At 35.8% G+C, this 24,203-nt stretch overlaps 1 non-coding gene across 1 annotated transcript; it reads left to right on the top strand.

Annotated features, from left to right (window-relative positions):
- Window positions 1-4,395: 4,395 nt before the first annotated feature.
- Window positions 4,396-5,033, top strand: LOC138166566 (small nucleolar RNA snR86). Its single transcript, XR_011169637.1, has one exon. It is a non-coding gene; the product is annotated as a small nucleolar RNA snR86 (small nucleolar RNA).
- Window positions 5,034-24,203: the final 19,170 nt, after the last annotated feature.

Genomic DNA, 24,203 nt, shown 5'->3' with positions numbered 1-24,203 from the left:
TGTCTAAAGCACTATGAGTATACTAAGAGAAAAGTGAAATAACTTCTACTCTCAAGGAGCTCATATTGTAATGGGCTTGGGGCAGCAACACATATGAAAGATTTCAACTGCCAGTCAAATGCAAGGGTCTTTAGAATGCATTAGGGAAAGAGAAGCAACCAAACAAAACAGCAACAACAAAATAGTGGTAATTCTTCTTTAGTGTTATTTGTACAGATAAAATCATATTAGTTTCTGTCGCTGGATCATTTAATAGTGCCAAAACTTTGGTGTCAAGGACTCTCTTTTCTGGGTCATTAATACATGTGCTGATAGTGACTACAGAAGCAGGTACCATGATGTTTCAAGTATAGGAATTCCTTCCTAGGATGGTTGCTGTGGCTATGGGAAATATTGCTGTCCTTAAGGTTCCTGGGTTCAGGGCCCTGAATTGTGTACCTCAGTGTCTGAAGGGAGATAGATGGTGGTTGAGGTGATGATGGTGACCTGACCAATCTGGCACATGTTGTCTCCTGTATGTCCCCCATGGTGCCTTGCTGCTTTAGCTAGGCTGGCTTACATGCCTTGCAGAGGCAATTGTTTGGCAGTTGGTGGGCACATTTGGTTTCTTCTCCACTGGAGTTGTCTGCCTGAATGAGCTGTTATGGAAGCAGGATCATTCTGGGGAATGTTGCCATATCTTGCAAAAAAAAAAAAATCATACTGCTTAGCTTTCCAGAAGTTAACAAATTTAGTGGTAGTGACAAATCATTGAAATATTATTACTATTATTATCAATTCAAGGGAGAAGATGATCAATACAAATATTAGTGGCATAGATCAAAAGTGCTATAGAAAGGTAAGGAAAATCATTGTAGTCTGGACTGTTCAATTAATTTTATGGAGAAAATGGAACTTGATACATAATATTCATTTAGGCAGAGATGAAGAGAAAAAATCTTATGGGAAAGGAATTGTTGAAGTAAAGGACATACAACTGTAGAAGTGGTATTTGAATAACAATAGAGCAGTCTATGTGAAATGGAAGGTCTGTGTATGGGACTAGTGAGGCTGAAGAGTCACATTTAAATCCAGCAAGATTTTAAGGGACTTTGGATGTCAGGCTGAGGCAGTGTTCCAGCTTTTGGAGGCGTCATTTACCCTTTTGGCAGTCTGATGAAATGCATGGATCCTTTCTCATAATGTTTTATAAAGCAAAATAAAATGTAGAGAAAATCAATTATTTTTCAATAGTTATCAAAATATTTTTAAAAAAATAAACAAATTCCCTGAAGAGACCCTGGGCTAATGATAAGGTTATGCTGGTAAATATTTGACAACAAGCATTCTGGAGAAAAATGTTAAATATTCTTTTCAGTTTAGCCATCATTATTAACATTTTTCTCTATCTCTTAAGTATAGATATTCAACAAAACAACAAATTAAGCCCTAATTTATAATATTTGCAAATTCCCAAGGCGCAAATATTCATACTGAAAACTTAATAATTGGCAGGTCAAGTTGACTCTAGTATACTCAGAATAAAGTAGCTGGGGTTCTCTATATGGTGAGCTATATAAGGTTTTTGAACAGGGGAGAAACATGATGAAAATGACACTTGAGGAAAATGAATTTGCAGACTGAGGCAGTCAGAGTAGTTAGTAGGCTATTGTAATTGTACAATATAGTGAGGTAATATGGGATTGAACTGGTGGTATTGATAGGAGGAAAGATAGAAGACAGTATTAAAATGAAAGAATTGACAGTACTTGGTACCTTATTGGATATGGAAGAGAAAAGAAAAGGAAGAGTCAACAGTGGCTCAAGGCTGAGGTCTTTAAACTTTGGAATCAGCATATATTTTGAGAGGAATATGAACTTGGGTAGAAAATGTACATCTTTATTTTTATAAATGTATTTTAATAAACTTTATTTGTAATTGATTTTCTTTGGAAATCTGCATACATTATTTTATACATTTAAAAACATTATTCTGATAAGCGGTTCCTAGGCTTCATCTGGACTGTCAAATGGGCCCATGACACAGAAACAAGTTAAAAAGCAGTGCTTTAAAGTTTCTTTCCCTGAGCAATTGGATGTATCATGATTTCACTGATTCAAATAGGAAAGTCTAGGGGTAGGAGATGGGTTTGGTTTTAGACATGCTCAGTTGGAGTCGAGGGTGGTTTATTTCATCACTTGAAATTTGTACTTAATTACTAAAATTATAAGTTTAGTATTACATGTGTGTACACTAAGAGGCAGTGAGGTATCATGGAAAGACAACTGCGCCTACAATCAGATAAAGTCTGGTTTGAAAATGCCACTTCTTTTACTTAAACTCTGTGTCTTTGCTTAAATTTTTTAAACATTTTGAGCTGGTAAAATGCTGATAGTAATACACTTAGCACATGCTTAATGGGGTTGCTGCCAAGGTCAAATGTCATAATTCTTGGCAAATGTTAAAAGACTATTATGTCTATCTATCTGTCTGTCTATCTGTCTATCTATCTATCTATCTATCTATCTATCTATCTATCTATCTATCTGTCTGTCTGTCTGTCTGTCTGTCTGTCTGTCTGTCTGTCTGTCTTTCTGTCTGAATAAACTTACAAGAACCAATACAACATTGATTCACTATTGGTGGAGCTGTACATTTGTCTGAACATTCTGAAAAACATTTGAGAATTATGATAAATATATTGACTAAAATTCTGACTTGATTCAGAGCTTCCATTGCTAGTCATTTATCCTAATAAGGTTGAAGATGGATAGAAAAGATCATATAGATAAAAAGTTCTTACAAGCATTTTGTGTAAAGAACTGGAAACAACATGAATGCATTCAATTGGAGTATGTCTAAATAAATTGGCATACATGAATGAGATGGAACATTATTGTGCCATTAAGAAATGATAAATGTAAAGAATTCAGAACTATGTAGGAAGACTCACATCAGCTGATGGAACATGAAACAGACAGAATGAGAAAAACAATAGACAAAAGTACTAAAACAATGTAAATTGCAAGAACAACAACAAAAGGAATTAGAGTGGTATATAATTATAATGACCAAGCTTGGCCCTAATGGTGAAATTAGAAAAAAAAAATACTAACTTGTCTTTGCAGAGGTAAGGAAATATGGGCATAAATATTGCCTATTCTGTCATAGTCAGCTGATATCTTGGATAGTTTTATTAACTCCTTTTGTTCTTTCATTTTCTTCTTTGTTATTAGGGACAGCTTACTTGATAAAAGATAAAAATAGTATATACTCAGAAATCAAGAAGATGTAAAAAGCAAATGATATTAAAACATGTTTAAACACACAAACATGGTCTTCAAAATGGACTTGTAGACCACATTTTACTGATATGCTTTCAACTTAATTAAATGAAATTAAATTCAGCAGACAGTTATTAAATATCAGAATGCCTGCAAAATATTGGACTGGGTGTTTTGTACCTGGTTTGATTAATTTATTTAAAGAAATGTACATTTGTCTCTGAATTAGTTCATTCTAGATGCTACCAGATGAAAAATGCCATAAAAGTTGTAGGAAAATGGTTTCTCATTCTCTTATGTCTCTCCAGAAACCACTTTAGGTTTCAGAGCAAAGCTTAATTTTCCTTGCCTGCCCTTAGAACCAGAAGTCTGAATGACCTGAAAATGCTTAAATGAGCCAGTTGTTCAATACGTGTTCTTCTCTCTGGAATGGGAAATATGAGATAAGAGAAATTCACAGAATTTTACGTTTTGTTTTCAAAATGAACCTTAGTCCTTACCTGAAGTTTACCTCTCACACACAGGCCACTAGGCTTGGGCTTGAGGATAAAAATGAGTCTACTGCTTTTGCTCACTCTAACCAGCCAAGTATTCATGGCCTGGTATTTATTCAGTACCTATATCTAGAGAGATCAAAGAGTTTCCCAGAACACAGATGTGAAGTAGGCACCAGGCCAGTTTATTCTACTTGGTTTGTAAAATCACAGAGAGACCCACAGCAGCCCACACATTAGCAGCAAAGTTAGAAATGGAACACTTCCTGTCTTCTAACTTCTAATTTAATCCCCATCCTCCCACCCCCAATAGCATTGACACTAGACCACTATATCTTTTCAAAGTATCCAACCAGCAACAGATGTGAAAAGTGTCCCCTCCAACTAGAAGTAATTCTTTTGAGGAGACCTATCACAGATAGGATTATCCATCCATCATCCTTGTCTCAAAATAGAGAATCCAAGATGCAGGTGGCCAGGTAAGCGTCATGTCCAAAAGAAACTGAGCCCTCCAGACACTGGATACTTCTATCTCTGTTGTAGCTAACCTAGCTGCTAATCTGATGATTAATTATCCCAGGAAGAAAGAAACTGGGAACAAAACCAAAGCCTCATCTGTCAGTCTGTTATCTCTCTCTCTCTCTCTCTCTCTCTCTCTCTCTTTCTCTCTTTCTCTCCCCTTTTCTTTTCTCAGGTTTTTTTTTATCCGTCTCTTTAAGTATTAACTCTCATGGAAGTCCATGCCTATTTAAAATTCCCAGACGATGAGTCAGACCCATTCAGTCATGTTCCTGGAGAGTCACATGATGTGGTTTGATGAAACTTCACCTCATGAAAGGATTGGGGGAGAGATTTCAGAAGAGCATTTTCAGATTAAAATATAGATGTAGGTATGAGAGGAGAGAGGGAGAGAGAGAGAGAGAAAGAGAGAGAGAGAGAAGAAAGGAGAAAGCGAGAGAGAAACTATTGTTTAACTCTCACTCTCTCTCTCTCTCTCTCTCTCTCTCTCTCCCTCTCTCCTCTCATACCTACACCTATATTTTAATCTGAAAATGCTCTTCTGAAATCTCTCCCCCAATCCTTTCATGAGGTGAAGTTTCATCAAACCACATCATGTGACTCTCCAGGAACATGACTGAATGGGTCTGACTCATCGTCTGGGAATTTTAAATAGGCATGGTCTTCCATGAGAGTTAATACTTAAAAACACACATACACACAAACCCAGGCAGTGAAGGGGAAAAAAAAAAGAAAGAGAGAGAGAAACTAGAGAGGAAAAATCCCAAGGGAAACTGTTGCTTGGCATAAACACGGGTCAGAAGGCGGCCACTCTATTTTTCACAGTTAATTACCAGGTGGAATTACCTTTGGATAGAGGGTGGCTGTTCAGAGCTTGGGGAGCAATAGCACTAAATCTCTAGTTTGTATTATAGAGTCAGCCAGTTTGGATTAAGTGGTGAGAGAAACTGCCCTCTGAAATAGTTGACCCTGATTCCCCTCTGAGAGCAGAGCTTTCCCACAGAATCAAGGGACATGTGTGCCCACTAGTGGTCAGGCACTCCAGAGTATGTTTAGCCTGCTCTCACAGGAGACCAGGCCTTGTCATAGCTGGTTTTCACCTTAGAAATGTTGCCTGTTCCCAAGTTTGGGTATCCAAGGAGGACTTTGGGATCCTTTGGCTGGAGCTTCAGTCGATATGCTCAAGAAGAACTTGTTCCTGGTTAAGATGGAGCAGAGGACAAAGTCTGTCATTGTCAGAAGAAAATTTTCTTTCTCCCCTGTAAAACCAAGCCCCCTCTTATTGACTGGTACATTTTGAAATGAGAAATGAGCTTGCTCCTTAGCTGTTGCTAACTTAGGCCTAGGTACTTGCTCAAATTAGGACCTGGTCTTGGCCCCCTGTTGCTTCCTTCTTCATTTTATTTTAAGGTTTTCTGTGACTGGACCACTTCTGAGATCAGAAAACATATGTGAATAGCACTTTCTTACCCAACAAAGTCCCTATTTGTTAGCCTGCCTTTTATGACAATTTTAACTCAGGTTTAAATAGTACCCGAAGGTTAACAAAACACATTACAGACATCTTATTTGAATCTCACAACAATCTTACAAAGGAGATACTCTAGGCATAATTATCCTCATTTTGCTGATGCACCAACTGGGCTCAGAGAGGGTAAACTACATGCCATGGTCACCCAGCAAGTTAATTTCAAGATGAAATTCAAACCTGGTGCTCATTTAGTTACCCTTCTTGTCCCAAGCTCACTTTCCAGGCTCACTGGAATGAGGTACATGAGAGCTCTACTCTGGCCAATTTTGACCTTTTCGTAGATATGTTTTGCATTTTTCCTACCTCTACAATTTTTGATACCATTCCAAGGAATATTTTTACCATCCGGCTCATTTAATAAAATCTTAACCATTCTTCAAGGTTCAGCTCAAATGTTCTTCACTATTCCATGGAATAATCACTTACTATCATATCTAGAAGTGAGATTTCCTTCCTTTAATCCCCCATAACACTTCAATTGTAGTGGATGGAGTGTTGGGCCTGGAGTTAGAAAGACCTGAACTGAAATTTAACCTCAGACATTTATTTACTAGCTGTGTAACCCTTGGCAAGTCACTTAACCTCCATTTGCCTCTGTTTCTTCAAATGTAAAATGAGCATAATAATAGCAACTACCTCCCAGGGTTATTGTGAAGATCCACATAGTGCATGGCACATAATAAGATCTATATACATGTAAGATATTATTATTATGTTGTTGTTATTACTGTAATTATTTGCATATATGTCCCTTAAAGCAAAGTAGGTTCCCAATAAATAATTTTGAATGAATAATATATGAAGTACTAAAATAAGTATGTCATTAATTTACAGGCTAAAATATAGCCCAATTCAATTGTAATCCAAAGTGATTTTGATATGACAAAGGTGACAATCAGACATGTAATGATTTGAGTTGAGTTATCTTATTACAGAAAGATTCAGCAGTCAGAAGGCTGTCCCTGAAATTTAGGTATCTGCCACTGATTGGCAATAATGTGCCATGTTCTATGGTCTAAGTAAAAAGTTGTTTTCCTTGGGATTTAAGGTCCAGCTTTGACTAGCATATCTCTTATACTTACTTATAACCATATACTTCCCCTCCTCTTTGTACATAAAATACATTGCTTAAAGTTTTTAAATGCATAACATCTTAATCTCTATTTTAGATCTGTGCATAATTTAAAAAAAGTTTATTTTCACTCAAACCTGTGATACAACTAGATGTCATTCCTCCCAATGATGTTGCCATTTCTTATCATGTCTTCTTAGTTCCCCAAAATTACCTTTGAAGAGAAATTTGACTCTTTCTACTCCTCTAGTAAAATTTGTATCAAACAGCAACTTTTAGAATCTTACTCTTAACTCCAGCTTTGAGCTGGTCTAAGTCAAAATGTTTTCTCTCCCATCAGGAAGAAACTTCCTAGGAGATGAAGAAGATTTAGTGCTTATCTCCTCAGGAACCCAAACAATACCTTCAGTGCAGCCCTTTCAAACATGAAGAGTACAAGTAACCTCCCTCCTTACCCTTCCATCACCTACTTCTTAGGGAATTACTGTCTTTAGGTTCCCTTCAATCACAAGGAGGTGCTTTAAAAATAAATAATTCATTAACCATTTGCCAGTTTTCTAGGTCCATTGGTTCTCTCTGGTCTGAAGCTGCCAGTCTGATTTACATTTAAACTGATGTTGCTCTGAGCCATCCCCTCAGACATAAGTGCTTTGCTAGTTCCTTCAGAAAATGTTTCCTAATTAAGTTTAAAGCTCTGAGATCCAAATGGATCCTGAATGATGAATATCAAATGAAATGGATTTAGTGGTATCATCCAAATAAAAATTCAAAATGAACCGAGTCAATAAATTGTATAATCCCTAACATAAGAAAGAAGTGCCACCAAGAGTTCCTCTGGTCTGCTTAATATAAATAGTAACTAAGCCATTCCACCTTCTCACCCAAGAAAATGTAGCCGAAGATTATTGCTGAGAAATACCAGAGGAACGATGGGAGAATGAGACAAAGGTATGATGGGCTTGGAGTCTTTTCCAGATCCCTCCCACACCCTGACTATGAGTGTTTCCTCATTCTGCTTTCTGGTTCTTCTTTTCTTTTTCATTTCACACTTGATAACATTCTTATCTCCCATGAGTTAATTCTTTATTCAAATCATTCCAAAATCTATTTATCCAGCACCGATCTCTCACTAAAATCTCTATCTTACATCACCAAGTATCAACTGGATATTTATAAAAATTAAAATTTTTTTTTTGCTTTTTTGGAAGGGGGAAGGTAGGGCAGTTAGGGTTAAGTGACTTACCCAAGGTCAAAGGCTAGTTTTGTGTGTGTGTGTTAAGTGTCTAAGGCTAGATTTGAACTCAGGTCCTCCTGACTCCAGGGCCAGTGCTCTATTCACTGTGCTACCTAGCCACCTCCGACAAATGGACATTTTTAAGAAAATGGACATGTGCCCATGGGGCCATAGGCACCTCAAACTTAACCTTTCCAAAAATCCCAACAAAACCAATGCATTTTCTTTCATTCTAAACCCATCCTTCATATCATTTTCCTTGTTTCTGCTTAATACCCCACTATCTTTGCCATTAGGTGGCACAGTGGATAGCGTGTCAGGCCTGGAATCAGGAAAACTCATCTCCCTTACTTCAACAGACACTTATAAAATGTGTGACACTGGATAAGTCATTTAACTCTTTGTCTGTTTCCTCATCTATAAAATTGAGCTGGAGAAGAAAATCATCCCAGTAACTTTGCCAAGAAAACCCCAAATGGAGTCACGAAGAATCAGATGCGACTGAAACAACTGAGCAACAGCAATCCTTGCAGTTATCCTGGTTTTAAACTTATGTTATATTCAACTCCTATCTCTCAGAGCACATATCCAACAAGATGCCAAAGCAACTCATTTCTATCTCAAAAGCATCTCTCCAATCGATCTCTTTATATTTTTGCAGTCAATACCATATCCTAGGTACTTAACACTTCTTACTACGACTGCAGGAAGAGCTTTCTAATTGATGTCCCCTCATTAAGTCCCCCCCCTCCTCCCCAGTTTATTTCCTATACACCTTCATGTCATATTACTAAAGTACAGGTCTGACCCAATAAACTCCACTAGCTCCTTTCTGCTTCTAAGATGAAATTCAAACTACTTCCCTTAAAGTGTCCATCGGATGGGTTGCAAACTACAGTTCCAGCATGGTCTATATTCTTTCCCTTCTTCTACTTTATTATTCAGTCATGCTGACCTTCTTGGTCTTGTACACCATTCCATCTTTTATTTCAATGTCTTTATACAGTCTGTTACAACCCACATCTAGAATGTACTTCTTCACCTGGCCATTAGAAGTTCAGTGTTTTTCAAAAGCTCATCTCAAATGTCCCTTCCAATATATTTTGAACATATTTTGCATATACTTGAATAAGTACATGCTATTTTCCCAAATAGAATGTAAGTTCCCTAAGGAAAGAGGATGTTCTATTTATGTCAACCCTTGTACAACTTGTGGCCTATGGGCCACTGGCAGCCTACCAAAAGATTTCAGGTGACCCATAAAAAATGTAGGGTTGTCACTGCACACTCTCTCCTGTCTGTCACATGATATATGGCAACCAATCATCCTCAGTCTGTGTCTAGTCTGACCTATCTGTGGCCTGAAGAAGTGGACAAATTGTATAAGTCTGATTTATTTTATTGTATGACCAGCCCCCAGAACTGTGTTTATAACCTTGCACTGTTGTTGTTCAGTTATTTTCTAATCATGTCTGATTCTTCATGACTTCATTTGAGGTTTTCTTGGCAAAGATACTAGAGTGGTTTGATATTTCCTTCTTAAGCTCATTTTTTACAAATGAGGAAACTAAGGCAAAGTTAAATGACCTGCCCAAGGTCACACAGCTAACAAATGTTTGAGTCTGAATTTGAACTCAGGTCTTCCTCACTGAAAGCCTTGTGCTTTATCTACCGTGCCACCTAGCTGCCCCCTCTGGCAATAAAGGAAGGCTAATTGCTTTATGGATGCCAGCTATCTCTAGTAAGCTTGACCAGAAAATCAGAACCACTCTAATCAGGATGCGCCCCCCCAACCCCCCCTTAGCCTTCTCCTTGGAGACAAAATCATTCGTAATTTTGACAAGGAGAGGGAAGGAGAGGAGAGCTATCCCCTGGGAAGGACCTAACTCAAGGGGATGCATTATTCACCTTTAAACTGGTTAGCTAGTAAATGTTAAAGGGGCTAGGAGTAATCATATTAGTCAACCATGCCTTTAGATCAGGATGGAAGAAATTGCCTTTTGAGCAAGCCTGAGAAATGGAGTTTGATAAAATGGGGAATAGGATGAAATACAGACTAATAATAATTATTAAAATAATTTAATCAAACTATTAAGTTTAATGATTAATAATAAATTAAAATAAGTATTGCAATTATTAAACCAAATAATCATTAGTAAATTATAAATTAATTCAGTAATAATTTATTATTAAACTGAATTATTAAATTAAATAATATGGCATGATATTAATTTTCCTCAGATATACAATATATAATTATATATGCAATATTATATAATCTAAATAATATATACGACTTGCTCTAATATAACAATATAACTCAATGTAATATATAATATTATATAAATTAACATATGATGTCTTATGTGATAGAACAACCATATAATATACCATATATAATATAGCATATTGTAACATGGTACAGTATAATATCTAACATAATATAATATAACATAGTATATAATAATATAACATGATATAATATATAACATGTCAGAATGTGATATACTCTACAATACTACTATACTATACTATAGCATAACACATGTGATGTGATATAATTTAATAAATGTTATGTGATGTGATATCATGATGTACCTAACACAACATAACTACACAACATAATGCAAGATGACATAAAAGAAAATGTATAACATTATGCATTACATAAAATAATGTAATTCAACATAATACAACATATTGATCTAATATAACATGTACATAAATTCATTATATATGTATAATTAACATACATGGATAGTTACTTCAGTTTCTCCCAGGAGTATATTAATGTCTAACAAGTTCTCAAAAAAACAAACAAACAAAACTGTGTGTACAACATCCTTTTATGTTCAATCTGCATAATTCTCCATCACTTTCGTAAGTCTAGACAATCCACAAAATAATAAAACTAAGGTTTGATTTGAAGCATTTGCCAATTTTCAACACATAAATGCTCACATGAAAATTTAACAATCATCTCTCAAGAGCAAAGAATACTATTTGTTGCCCCTAACTTTTATTTGTTTTAGATAGCTTAATTTCTTTATTGTGTATCAAGATCTGTGTGTTTATCAACATGGAAAACTTGCTTCACTGATTTAGATAAGCAACTCATTTATAATTTATAATCTTGTTGCCTAGAGAAACCTCTTCATTTAACCTATTTATATACGAAATACATGATTTTAGTATCCCATAATGTATTTATCAAGATGTTTAAGTTGTAGATTAGGTACTGCTCATGATCATTGAAGGGCTTTCACATTCTAGAAATTCCTAATAAAATATTGTTTTAAGAATAACTTTGGATGACTAAGTTATTTTGAGTATTACAAATACCCAACTTAACTACAAATAAAGACACAATCTGCATTCAGAGAAAGAACTGATGAATAGAAGTATGTACAGAACACTTTTATACACACACATGCACATGCAAACATGCACACACATACACATATATGCATACACACATATTTGAGTTTATTAATAGTCAACTCTAGGACAGTGGGTGGAGTGCAGAAAAAATAAAGTTACACAATAGCTTTATCATATTTACAAGGAATAGTAAGTTTTACATATCAGATTTGTAGTCTCATGTACAATCATCCTTTTTTGTTCTATTTTACTTTATTAGGGAAATATTTTTTTTTTATTTCTTAGGTTCAGAATAAAATACTTTTTAAAATATTCCCTACATCAATGAAACCCCAATTCCACTACCAATTGGTATAGCACAAGTGTTAATGTGTGTACAACTTAAAAACCATCTATCCTATTTAGCCTGAGATCACTGGAAATTCATGGAGATAAGAAAAAGAAAAGAGAAAGTTTCTTCTTTTACTTATCTTCACATTGTGATAAAGGAAAAAGGATAACCTATTGAGGCATTCACCTTGACAAAGGTCTTCATTTAAATATTCATTTCTACACCCCACAAAATTATGCTGTAGCCAATGACAGTAGGAAATAATAGGGATAAATTAAAGCTGTCAGAATAAATATTCACCCGGGTAGGAGAAAAGGAAGAAAATTATTTCGACTTCTCCCCTAAGACAGACAACAATGCTAATGTCTAATTGTCAGCTCCACAAGATATCAGCTCTGACCAACTCAATTCTTACATCTAATCTCTGGTTCATGTTTAAGTAACTAAAGGCAAATGTCTCCAACTTTAAACTCAGAATGGAATATAAACAATTTGTTTCTTCAATTATTATCTAGTCCTTGCTTAGGATCTAAGATTGCAGAGTTAAATTTCTAGGAAATAAAACAGGAAAAAAACATCAGAGAGCCAAGTGCTTGCTCTACCTCTCTATATTTCAGTGATGTGACACACTAGGTTATCATGGAATCATTAAAGTTAAAGGAATATGATGATCCTCTAGTCCTATACTATCATTTAACAAAATGAGAAAACAGAGTCTCAGAGAATCAAGGTAACTTAATCAAGGCAATGGCAGTTAGGTGGTACAGTGGATAGAGTGCAAGGCCTGGGGTCATCTACACGTGTTCAAATCTGGCCTCAGAGACTACCTCTGTGACCCTGGGCAAGTCACTTAACCCTGTTTGCCTCAGTTTCCTCATCTGTAAAATGAGCTGGAGAAGCAAATGGCAAATCACTTTGCTATCTTTACCAAGACAACCCCAAATGGGGTCATAAAGAGTCAGACAGTTTTGAAAAAAGTGGCTGAACAAATCCAAGGTTATATATGAATGATAAATAGCAGAGTCACATTGCAAACGTAGGTCCAATGGCCCAAATTCCAGGGAGTTTTCCAGTACAACAATCTGTCTTGATTGGAGGAAGGGTGGGATGAATTATCTTCTATTGTTATATTCTAGACAATCTTCTCCCACTCTTTTTCCTTTTCTCTGTTTTTATATTTCTCTTCTAGGACTTTAGAGACAGCAAATATTAGGTATTGGGGAATATTTAGCTAATGGTAACAAAGGTCTGGTGAGCAAGATTTACGGAAAGACCCCAAATTTAGGATTGTGTTGGAAATGCTGTAAAGTTCTAGAAGCCCTACAAAAGAGTGTCTACATGCAATATATCTGGGTGTGGTCAAAACCAACCCACTAGAATGGGAGGCTGTTAACATATCCTTGATTTTATAATAGACGTTCATAAGGAAATTTGATTTATTTAATGGAAATTTGTTTATAGACAAACTTCCAGCACCTATTCTAAAAAATCAAGAGAAACTATATTGTATATGGCTAGAGAAAAAGAATACTTTCTTTTACTTATTCTTTTTTATTGTTTTTATTTTTTGAGGACTAGAAAAATGTCCAATAATAATACTAACTTCTATTTATGTGGTACTTCTCTGTAACCAAAGTGATTTTCTTGCAATTGCCTTTAGAGTTTGAATAAACTCAGACTCAAAATGTTAGAGAGGGACTTTCATGCTTGTCTAGGATCATAGAAACATAAGATTTAATTAAATAGAATGCAGACCACGTAATTGGAAGGATAATGGCTACCTCAACAGTTTCTCACAGATGAGTTCTATTTTGGACAGTTGAGTTGAAGATGTAGATTTGATATTTCCAGGAGGAAGCTGGTAATAAGAAACTAGAGCTCAGGACAGAGCTTAGTTTGATTGAAAAAGATATACCTAGTAAACCCCTGAGGATATCACCAAGAAATAGAATATAGAGAAAGAAAGAGAAGATGCCACAAGAGAGAACATTTGGGGACATTCATGACTTGGAGATGGGATATAGATTAGGCAAAAAGGACACTCTAAACAACTGTTCAGAATAGTAGGAGGTTCTGGAGAGAGTATTCAGCAAGATTCTCACTTGACTTTCTTTCTACCTGTTTGCATATTCTTTTTTTTAGTCTCTTTTGTCTCATCATCATTTATCCTCCTTTGAGTATTCCCCACATCTCTATCTTAGTGTAAAGTCAAGCATGAGCAGCTCTCCAGAGGACTGCTGCTGTGAATAGCTTTAAGGTTGTGATCACATAGTATGGTGAACTCTTTATTTATTCAGTAATAAACTATGACAAAACATTCACAGAAACCAAAGTAGAGCATTCACAATGTTAAAACATAACAAGTTATTCCTAAAGTAGCCACATAGTGGTCATCAAAGTGGTCACATAGTTTTCAACAAAAGATATCATTCATTAAGTCCTTAACTCAATCATTCTTAAGAAGCAAGCCTCCTTAAGGGACACAAAGTACAAAGGTCAAATATGACCACCCCTAGGTCACATTGAATCATGATCTTCTAAGTCAGCTCTAAGTACCAAAGGAGAGGTCTTTTCATCTTGACTTGAGGCTGTGTCCCAAATTCCATGCTCCTGCCCAAATCTACCCAATCATCACCTGGATTCACAGGTAGGCAGCTCTCAACTCTTCATTCAGCTCCTCATCCAGCTCCTCATCCAGTTCCATATTGAAGCTCACAGTGTCCAGTGCACCCCAATCCTTTGCAGTTTCTGTTTCTGGGAAGACAAAGCTCAACAAAGACACAATGACACTCATACACATTGCTGGCTCCATCATCAATTCACTATCTGCCTGTGAAATCAACACAGACCCACCAAAAGGTCTGAGAACTCAACACACATTGCCAGTACAGTCCCAGGACCTCTGAAACCCTCCGCCAGGACTTCTAGACAATAAGAAAATCTTCTTTCAGGGGTTCCAGTAAGGTCCCAGGGCTTCTGTACAAAGTATCACAAACAAAAATCAACACAGACAGAACAGACAGAGTGCTGGCCTCCAGAACCATTCCCCTCCTCAGTTCTGCTCTCTCCTGGATTGGGCTTCTCCTTATATATGGTCATTAGCTCCTCCCTGTTCCTGCCCTTCCTGTTGCATCAGCAAGTTCCTCCCAATGTGGTGTTTACAAGTTCTGTTTCTTAACAAAGCCTTGATAAACTCATGGGCAAGGCTCAAAAGAAACTTGAACTGAAACAAGGTGTTAAATAATTAAATAGTTGAAACTAGGCATTAAGAACTTCTTTGCTTGCCATTACACCTAGGTCCTCTTCTCTTTTCTATCTATACTTTATTACTTCCTGAAATCAAAGATTCAAATAACATTTCTATGCCAACGACTCCTACATTTACTTTTCACTTGAAGCAACCCACTCCTTTTTGATCTTCTCCATTACTGTGAAGAGTACTGTCATCTTTCCATTTATCAAGGTTCATAACCTTAGTATTATCCTTGACTTCTTGCTTTCTCTTCATTATGAATATTAGATCAATCACAAAATCATGTTTCTATCTCCAAAATATATTTCAGTCAAGTCTCTCTCCATTCAAACTATACTTTTCTCTTCATTACCTCTTAAATGAACTAATGTTATAGTCTACTACTATATTTGGTCTGGGTCTCCCTACCTCAAGTTTTTCCCCACTCAATTTCATCTTCCTCACAGTTGTCAAAAGGTGCCTTGCCACTCAATAAACTTCAGTGACTCACTATTACCTCTAGCATAAAACATAAACTTCTGTTTGGCATTCAGAGTCCTATCTGGGACTTTCCTATTTTTCTGTGCTTCATATTTCTCACCATACAACTTATGATTTAATAATAGTGAATAACTTGCTATTCTTCACATAAATGAATAATGCTCTATCTCTCATCTCGTTTCCTTTATGTCAAAGATTCCTCATATGGTCTCCTACTCCACCTCCATCTTACAGAACACCCAGTTTCTTTCAAGACTCAGATCAAGACCCATTCTATAGGAAATGTTTCCTGATAACCTCTCCCACAAGAGAGCTCTCCATCCTCAAACAAACATGTATTTATTTTGTACATATTACCTCTAAATTTATATATGTATTTGTTTTCTCCCTCATTAGAATGGAAGGTCCTCGTGTGCAGGAGTTTCTTTGTCTCCACAGCTCATAGTACATATGATTCCAGGTATTTAGTACTTGGTAAGTAATTGTTGATAAATTGACTAATAGATCAAGAGGTGAAAATTACATAGAGTTCAATAAGGATGATATTTGAAGGGGGAAAACACTATAAGGTTTAGTCATTAAAGGATTTTTTTGGTTAATTTGAACAAGACAGTTTCTGTAATGTACTTAGGAAGCCAGATTGTAAGATACTAAAAGTGAGTAGGTCATGAAAAAATGAAGACAACAAGTACATTCACTTTCTCTAAGAGTTTGGCCATGGAATTGAGGAAAAAATAGCATTAAAGCTTGAGAAGTTGGCAGGAAAAAGAAAATACATTTAAGGATGGGTAGGAATGTTTCATGCTTTTAAGCATTGGAGAATGTGCTAGTAAATGAAGAGAAGATGAAAATGAGGGAACGGGTATAATCAAAGTTCTCAAGGGAGCTAGGAGTAGATGGAATCATGGGTTCAAGAAGAGAAATTGAACTTAAAAAGGAGGAGGTATACCTATTCTTATGAAATCTGACTAAGGGGAAAATTGGCAATGACATTTATGCTTTTCAATTGATGATTAGGGGAAAACACAGATATCACAACTGATATCCTTTATTTTCATAGTAAAGTGGGAGATAAGGTCTTTTCTCAAGTTGAAGGTGGGGAAGATGGGGAATGGTTTAAGAGCCATGATGAAAAAAATTGGTTTTGAAATATCACTAGGGAAATATACTGAAGTCCATCAGGAAAGAACACCAGGTTTTCCCTATAGCAGTAAGAACCAGGTGATGACAAGATTACAAAAAAGTCAGGAAACTGTCTTCAAAACTGTTAAGTTCTAGCAATATTCATCACATGAATAGAGGCAGAGAAGTCAAAGAGTGAGAGTTAACTGAGTTTTAGAATTTCACAATGAATGAATGTAAATAAGGAAAAAAGAAGAGTTTATTCAAGGGTAAATGATAGTATTTATTTGAACTGACCAACTAGGGAGTAAAGGCCAGTCAGTCAGTAAACAATTATTTATTAAGAGTTCATCTTGGGGAAAAATGAGAAAATAAGAAGCTCACATTTTATTTTATTTTGCTTTTTAGAGGGCAATTACGGTTAAGTGATTTGCCCCAGGTCACATGGCTATTTTTTTGTGTTAAGTGTCTGAGGCCAGATCTGAACCCAGGTTCTCCTGACTCCAGGGTCGGTGTTCTATTCACTGTGCCACCTAGCTTCCCCAGAAGCCCACATTTTAATGGAGATGACAACATGCAAAAGGAAGAATTGCCTCAAAAGCAATAGATAAATGTAATAAATACCTAGATGGGGATAGTATAGAGAAATGGAATTAACTTCAAAGGAATAGAGACCATAGGATTTTGAGCTGGAAGGTATCTCAGCAATCATCTGGTCCAACATTCTCATTACATAGATGATAATAATAATGGTTGTGGTGGTGGTGGTGAAGATGATAACATGTGTAAGGAAACTGAGGGCTGCAGAGCCTATGCCACTTAGTAGCCATCATTTAACAATAGCTAGCGTTTACATATAATATTAAAGTTTGTAGTGCTTTAGAAATTTTATATCATTTTAGCTTAAGAACTATACTGGAAAGTAGGTGCTATTTTTATATGTATTTTACAGATGAGAAAAACAAGATAGGCAGAGGGTAATTTATTTGCCCAGAGTCACTTAGCTAAGTATCTCAGATCTTTCTGACTCCAAGTCAAGAACTCTATCTATTGAGCCAATTAGCTGATTTGCCAAAGTTTTATAGCTAAACCATGCCTTTAAAACTGACTACCCTCAATTTCTGTTAAACAAAGTTACAAACCTTAAGCTTTTTTAGGCATCAGCCTTGAAGTTATTCTTGGCTCTTCCCTCTTTCTAATTATATTGATCCCAGTAGTTTTGTATTCCTTTAATGTGTACCTCTATAGAATCTTTAGTATCTTGCTCTTGATGATGCTTTCTCCTCTCACATTATAACTTTTAAGAATCTACTTTCATTGAATTTATTTTAAAAGCCCCCCTAATGTATCCTTCTTTCTCACATATAACATTCCTATGTTCAAAACCTGTGCTGGCTCTATCTTCCCTTCCCCCTCAAATTACAAACTCTTCATATACAAATTCAAAGACTTCCACAATTTGTCTCCAATCTAGGTGTCTAGTGTTTTCTCACATATTCTTCCTCCTGTAGTCTAAAATTCTAGACAAACCAGACTTCAGAAAAACCTGTCTTCGTCTCGTTCTCTTCTCTTTCCTTTGCTCAAATCTGCAATAATGCCTGGCATGATCTGCCCATCCTGTCTCCATACCTCTTCCAAAAGTCACTCTCTTCATCTCATAAAATTAAGGAGCCATTGTAACTCAAATAGCAAAAAGAGTGAGATGAACACAAATGAATGTCCCTTAAAATTGGCTATGAAACTTGACAAAATCTCTGAGCTGACACTCCTTCCATTTACATTTAGTTCCTGAGATACTGTGATGAAAGTGCTGACCATATTCTATACTTATGCTTGGTGCAAAGGAAACAATTAAAAACAGCTGTGCAGACAACCATTCACTTTTTAGAATATAATTTTGAAAATATTTGGCATGCATACTTACAACAAGGCATTTTATTGTAAAGTGCCATTGACCCATGAGTCACCATAAGACATAGATACAGGGGCTATATTTTTAAATGTTTGCTTAACAGATTCATAGTCATTCAAAAGCTTCTATCCACACTTGTTCGTAATGAAGTTTGCCAATCACCAGGTGCCCTGGGTATTTAGACTAGGTGTTTAACTTTAAAAGGGTTTTAAAGATGTATAATTTCACACATCTTTTCTTAGGAAATCTGAGCTATTTATACTGGATTAGATCCAAACATTTTACCTCAAATAATTTTTAACTCTTTAACATTGTTTTTGTTTTATCTGACAAAAGCTATAAAGTTCAAAATCCACAACTGAGGCATTTTTAAACCAGCAAATTGAAATAAAACTGTCACATATTTCTTTATTCCTTGTGGTTCTATGACTTATTATGTGATGATTTTTATTTCACCTATTTTATGGCACATATCACATTTTCCTTCATTCTCCTTCTAGCAATCATTTTAGAATGACTATGTTTTTCAAGAAGAAAGCAAATGACTGAATTTCTCTTACTTGGGATGAGTTTAGCTAGCTTAAGCAGAATCACAAGAAGACAATTTGTGAAGGATATTTCACAATGAGTAAATGGAAAATAAAAACTCAGATTATCTCTTATTCTCCATAGTGTAGCAAAGCTTTTGTGACCACATCAATTTATATTCACAATGGCAGGTAGGGTCCCCAGATGATGAACTCTCAGGATACTAAAGATGCCCCTACTAAGGAACTAGGGTTTCTAGTACTATTCCTTGAGCCCCTATCAGTGCACCCCCATTAGCAATTAGCAAGGCAGAATCAAAAAACTCTAATCAAATCTATTAGATGTGGTCCATTTGCATGGCAATAAGAATTGGGTCTTGATTGCTCAGATCATGCCACCATGAAGAATGAACCTGATGATCACTTTAATTGAAAGTTATGGCTGGGATGATTTTATAGTCATTATGTAGCTAAACACAGAGAAACAAATCTCTTCTTGATATGTTTCTCTCTGATAATCTCTTTTTCTCTCCAAACAAAGAGAGTAATGCTATTTTAATGTAATTTTGTTACCATTTTTCAAAGCCAAACAGAATATTCTGCACATAGTAGGTGTTTACTCAATATCTGTTGATGTCAAAGTCAATGAAAACTTATACAGATTAACAAAGCTGAGGCTGTATTAAAATTGTTATTGCCATTATCTCTTTTTTATGAAACCACCAACAAAATTGAGGAAGAAGATAAAAACATAGAAAGGCCTGTCCTCAGATTGTTTCAACTCAGTAAAGTATCAAGTGAAAACATTATATAAGAGGGTAAGAAGCAGGAAAAAAAGAAAAAAAGAAAGAGGAGGAAAAGAGTGTAGGAACTTTAAATGTAAATGAAATGGTAATCATCAAAAACACTGATTAAAGTGTAATGATGTAAAAGTTAATCTAGCTCCTATGCAATTAACTCAAAATTACAATCATATATTGTATGTGTAATCACATTCTTAGCAACATATTACATTTAAGAAAAATGAAACTGCTTTTAACAGGATGCTTTTAGGCATCTGCTGATAGATAGCTGCGCCAATTTGATAATTAACTTTTTAAAGACTAGTTCACATTTTACGTTCTTAATTAATACTTCCTTAATTTTTGATAAGTTCTATATTATATTAAGTACCAATTAAATGCTGGGCAAATACTAGAGAGACCATCTAAGCTTCAAATGCTCTGCTATCAGATCTCCTGCAGAAAAACTTTCAAAACACTTCCAGCCCTTGGTGCCTTCCTGCCTTTCCAGGTTTCTAACAATTTATTCCTCTCCATGCATAATCCTGACCTTGGCCTACATGAAACTGGACTTCTTATTGTTCACATAGACTACTCAATATACTAAATCTGCTTTTTTATAGACTTGCCCCCATGATTGGAATTCTCTCCCTCCTCATCTCCCTCTCTTGGCTTCATTCATATCTTGACTAAAATCTCACCCTCTACAAAATGCTTCTTCTGATCTCCTTTTAATTATACTGCCTTCCCTCTGTGACTATCTCTAGTTTATCTAATCTATCAGTAAACATTTATTAAGCACCTACTATGTCCCTGATATTATACTAAGCTGAGGAAACAAAAAAGTCAAAAGACAATCTGTACCCTCAAAGAGCTTACAATCTATTGGGAGACAAAACATTCAAACAAATATGACCAAAGAAAGTATACTAGGATAAAAAAAGAAATAATTAAATAAGGGAAGGCATTGGAATTAAGAGTGTTTGGGGAAGTGTTACTATAAAGATGGAATTTTCATTGGTACTTAAAGGAAGCCAAGGACATAAGCTTATCCTGTCTATATCCTGCTTGTACTAAGTTGTTTTCATATTTTCTCTCATATTAGATTTTGACCTTGAGAACAGAGACTCATTTTACCTTTGTTTGTATTTCCAACATGAGACAATGTCTGTACAAATCTAGTAGTTGCTTAATAAATATTTGGCTTAAAATAGTGCCATTTTTGCCAACTTCTTCTAATAGGATGTCTCTGAAAATGGAATCACCAATAAAGAATTAATTATTTTCATGTGCTAATGTATACAGTAACTGCAAAGAAGCAATCAAATTGGTTGTCAAGTATCACAGAAAGTGCTATGCTGAGAGTAAGGAAGACAAAGATTTACATCCCACTCTACCATCTATAATCATAATGACTGAGGAGGAAAATTAGTCAATAAATACACAATTTATTTTAAAAGACCTATTTTATTCCAGACATTTTATAAATCTTGGACAGAAGTATTGTTTCCATGGGCAATGGAGTAAGTGAAGTACTAACATTTAGGAAAACCAAGAAAGGGCTCTTGGCAGGTAAAGCGGGAGCATTACCTTTGAACTAAGCTATGAGTGTAGCAAGTCATTCTAAGGGATATAGGAAAAAGAATGCTCCAGGTATGGGAGATAATCTATGCAAAGGCATAGACATGAGAGATAAAATTTCATGTGTAAACAACAGCAAGAAGGCCAGCTTGACTAAATGGAAGAGTATGCAATAATGACTAATATATAATAAGGCTGGAAAGGTAGTTCTGGAAAAGTTAGCTTTAACAAAAAAAGGAAAGTAATACAAAGCATAAACATTTGTAAAGAGGAGAAAAAAAGTCATCCTTATGTATAAATCACATAATGGTTGGTCAAAAAACTTCAAAGAATCAGTGAAGAACCTGATTGGTGCCATCAATAGTTTCAGACAATTTACCATATAAAAAAAATCTATAGACACTATCATCATCTATATATATCGCAATACATTTAAGAGATCATAGTAGAAATAGAAATTCCATCAAAATTGCTAAATTTTTATTAACTATATAGTAGTCATTCTAAAAAGTACCTTTTGTACATGCAATTTAAAAATGCTCTTTAAAGAAGAAAAAAGAATGACAACATTTTTCAGCGTTGAGTCAAGTCAATATATAAAATGGTGGAGAACATAGAATATTATATTCCAAAAGTAATGAATATTGATTTACAATGATGAATTACTTATCAGCAAAATTTAACATATATTATATTGGAAAAGAAATAGACCTTTAATGAAATAAGGAATTTGCAAGCATTCTTGATGAAAGGAGCAGAGTTGAGTAAAAATTGTGAAATAAAAACATGTGTAAAAGAAATGTAAAAAATAAGTATCAAAAGTCAGAAAATACTGAATAAGAATGAAATTTTTAGGGGGTGGAGCCAAGATGGCAGAGTAGAAGTAGGAACTTGCATGAGCTCCTGCACCAACCACCTCCAATACTTGTAAAAAAAAGTCTAGAGATACAGAACCCACAAAGTGACAGAGAGAAACAAATCTCCTACTGAAGGCAGCTTGGCAAGTGGACAGGAAGTGTCTATCAAATGGGGCTGGGAGCAGTGTGCAGTCCTGGGGGAGCCACAAGGGCCCAACCCCTGGGTGGCATTGGCCAGTGGAACAGACTGGCTAGAGAAGACTTCAGGAGAGTGAATCACTGGCATCTGTGATGGTTTCCAGACTTGTCAACCCATAAACACCAAAGAGAAATTAAAAGGTCAGTAGATAACTTGTTATAAATGGGTGACAGAAGAGCATGGTCCAGCACCTGCCCCCAGGATCAGAGGTGGTGGAGGTGCAGCGGCTGCATCTGCTGCTATGTGGCTGCCTCCAGAACTCCTGGCCTGCAGATTATAGGGGGACCAAGCAAACATTCAGAGGGTAATAGCTCTTGCTTTGACCTGTTTAGATCTTGGTCACATTCTTAGGTGGTGGTCATTGGGTGAGGAACAACCCCATTCCAGAGCTTGTGGTGGCTCTAGAGAGGGCACCCTCCTCATTGCTCTGCCAACCACAAGAACCCCAGCAATTTGTGACACAGCTCTCTCCACTCTGGAAGCAGAGTTTTACCATGGCATAAAGCTCTAAAGTCAAGTAACTGGCTGGCAATATGAGCAAGCAGAGGAAGCAAAATAAGATCATAGATTCCTTCTTTGGGTACAAAAAGGATCAAAACATGGAACCAGAAGAAGACAACAAAGTCAAATCTCCTGTATCAAAAGCTTCAAGAAAAATATGAATTGTTTACAGGCCATGGAGGAGCTCAAGAAGGATTTTGAAAATCAAGAAAGAGAAGTGGAGGAAAAATTGGGAAGAGAAATGAGAATGATGCAAGAAAATCATGAAAAGTAAATTAAAAGCCTGCTAAAGGAGACCCCTGAAAATAATGGAGAAAATAACACCTTAAAAATAGGCTTACTCAGTCTTTCACAATATAACTAATATGGACATGATTTGGGTAGCTACCCATGCAGAACCTATATTGAATTTCTTATCTTTCCAGTGGGGGCAGGTGAGGAGGGAAGAAAGGAAAAATCTGGAACTAAATTTTTTAAAAACAAATGTTTATAAATAATTGTTTTTTTCATGCAACTTGGAAATATGATACACAGGTACTGGGGTATAGAAATCCATTTTGCCCTACTTGAAAGTTGGGGGTTCATGGGGGAGAATTTAAGAGAGAACAGATTGGGGGAAGGGCTACTCAGTAGGCTTTCTATTCTGGGGTGGGGGTAGGGGAAAGATGGGGAGAAACAATTGTAACTGAAAATATTGTGGAAAGGAATGTTGAAAACTAAAAATAAATAAATAAATAGACTGCATTAAATGGCAACAGAGGCCCAAGAAGCCAACGAGGTGAAGAATGCCTTATAAAGCAAAATTGGCCAGATAGAAAAGGAATTTCAAAAAATCAATGAAGAGAATACATCCTTCCGAATTAGATGGGAGCAAATGGAAGCTAATTACCTTATGAGACATCAAGATACTATAAAACAGATCCAAACAAATGAAAAAATGGAAGGCAATGTGAAATATCTAATTGGAAAAACCGCTGACCTGGAAAATAGATCAAGAAGACCTGAAAGCAATGATCAAAAAAAGAGCCTAGAATTCATCCTTCAAGAAATTATCAAGCAAAATTTTGCAATGATATTCTAGATCCAGAGGAAAAAATAGACATTAAAACAATTCACTGATCACCTCTTGAAAAAGATCCCAAAAAGAAAACTCCTAGGAATAT

Source organism: Petaurus breviceps, unplaced genomic scaffold (assembly GCF_028583685.1).
Source record: "Petaurus breviceps papuanus isolate PSGF00001 unplaced genomic scaffold, PetGlider_PUasm1.0 224, whole genome shotgun sequence".
Classification (NCBI taxonomy): Eukaryota; Metazoa; Chordata; class Mammalia; order Diprotodontia; family Petauridae; genus Petaurus; species Petaurus breviceps.
This window is presented reverse-complemented; position numbering and strand designations above follow the sequence as displayed.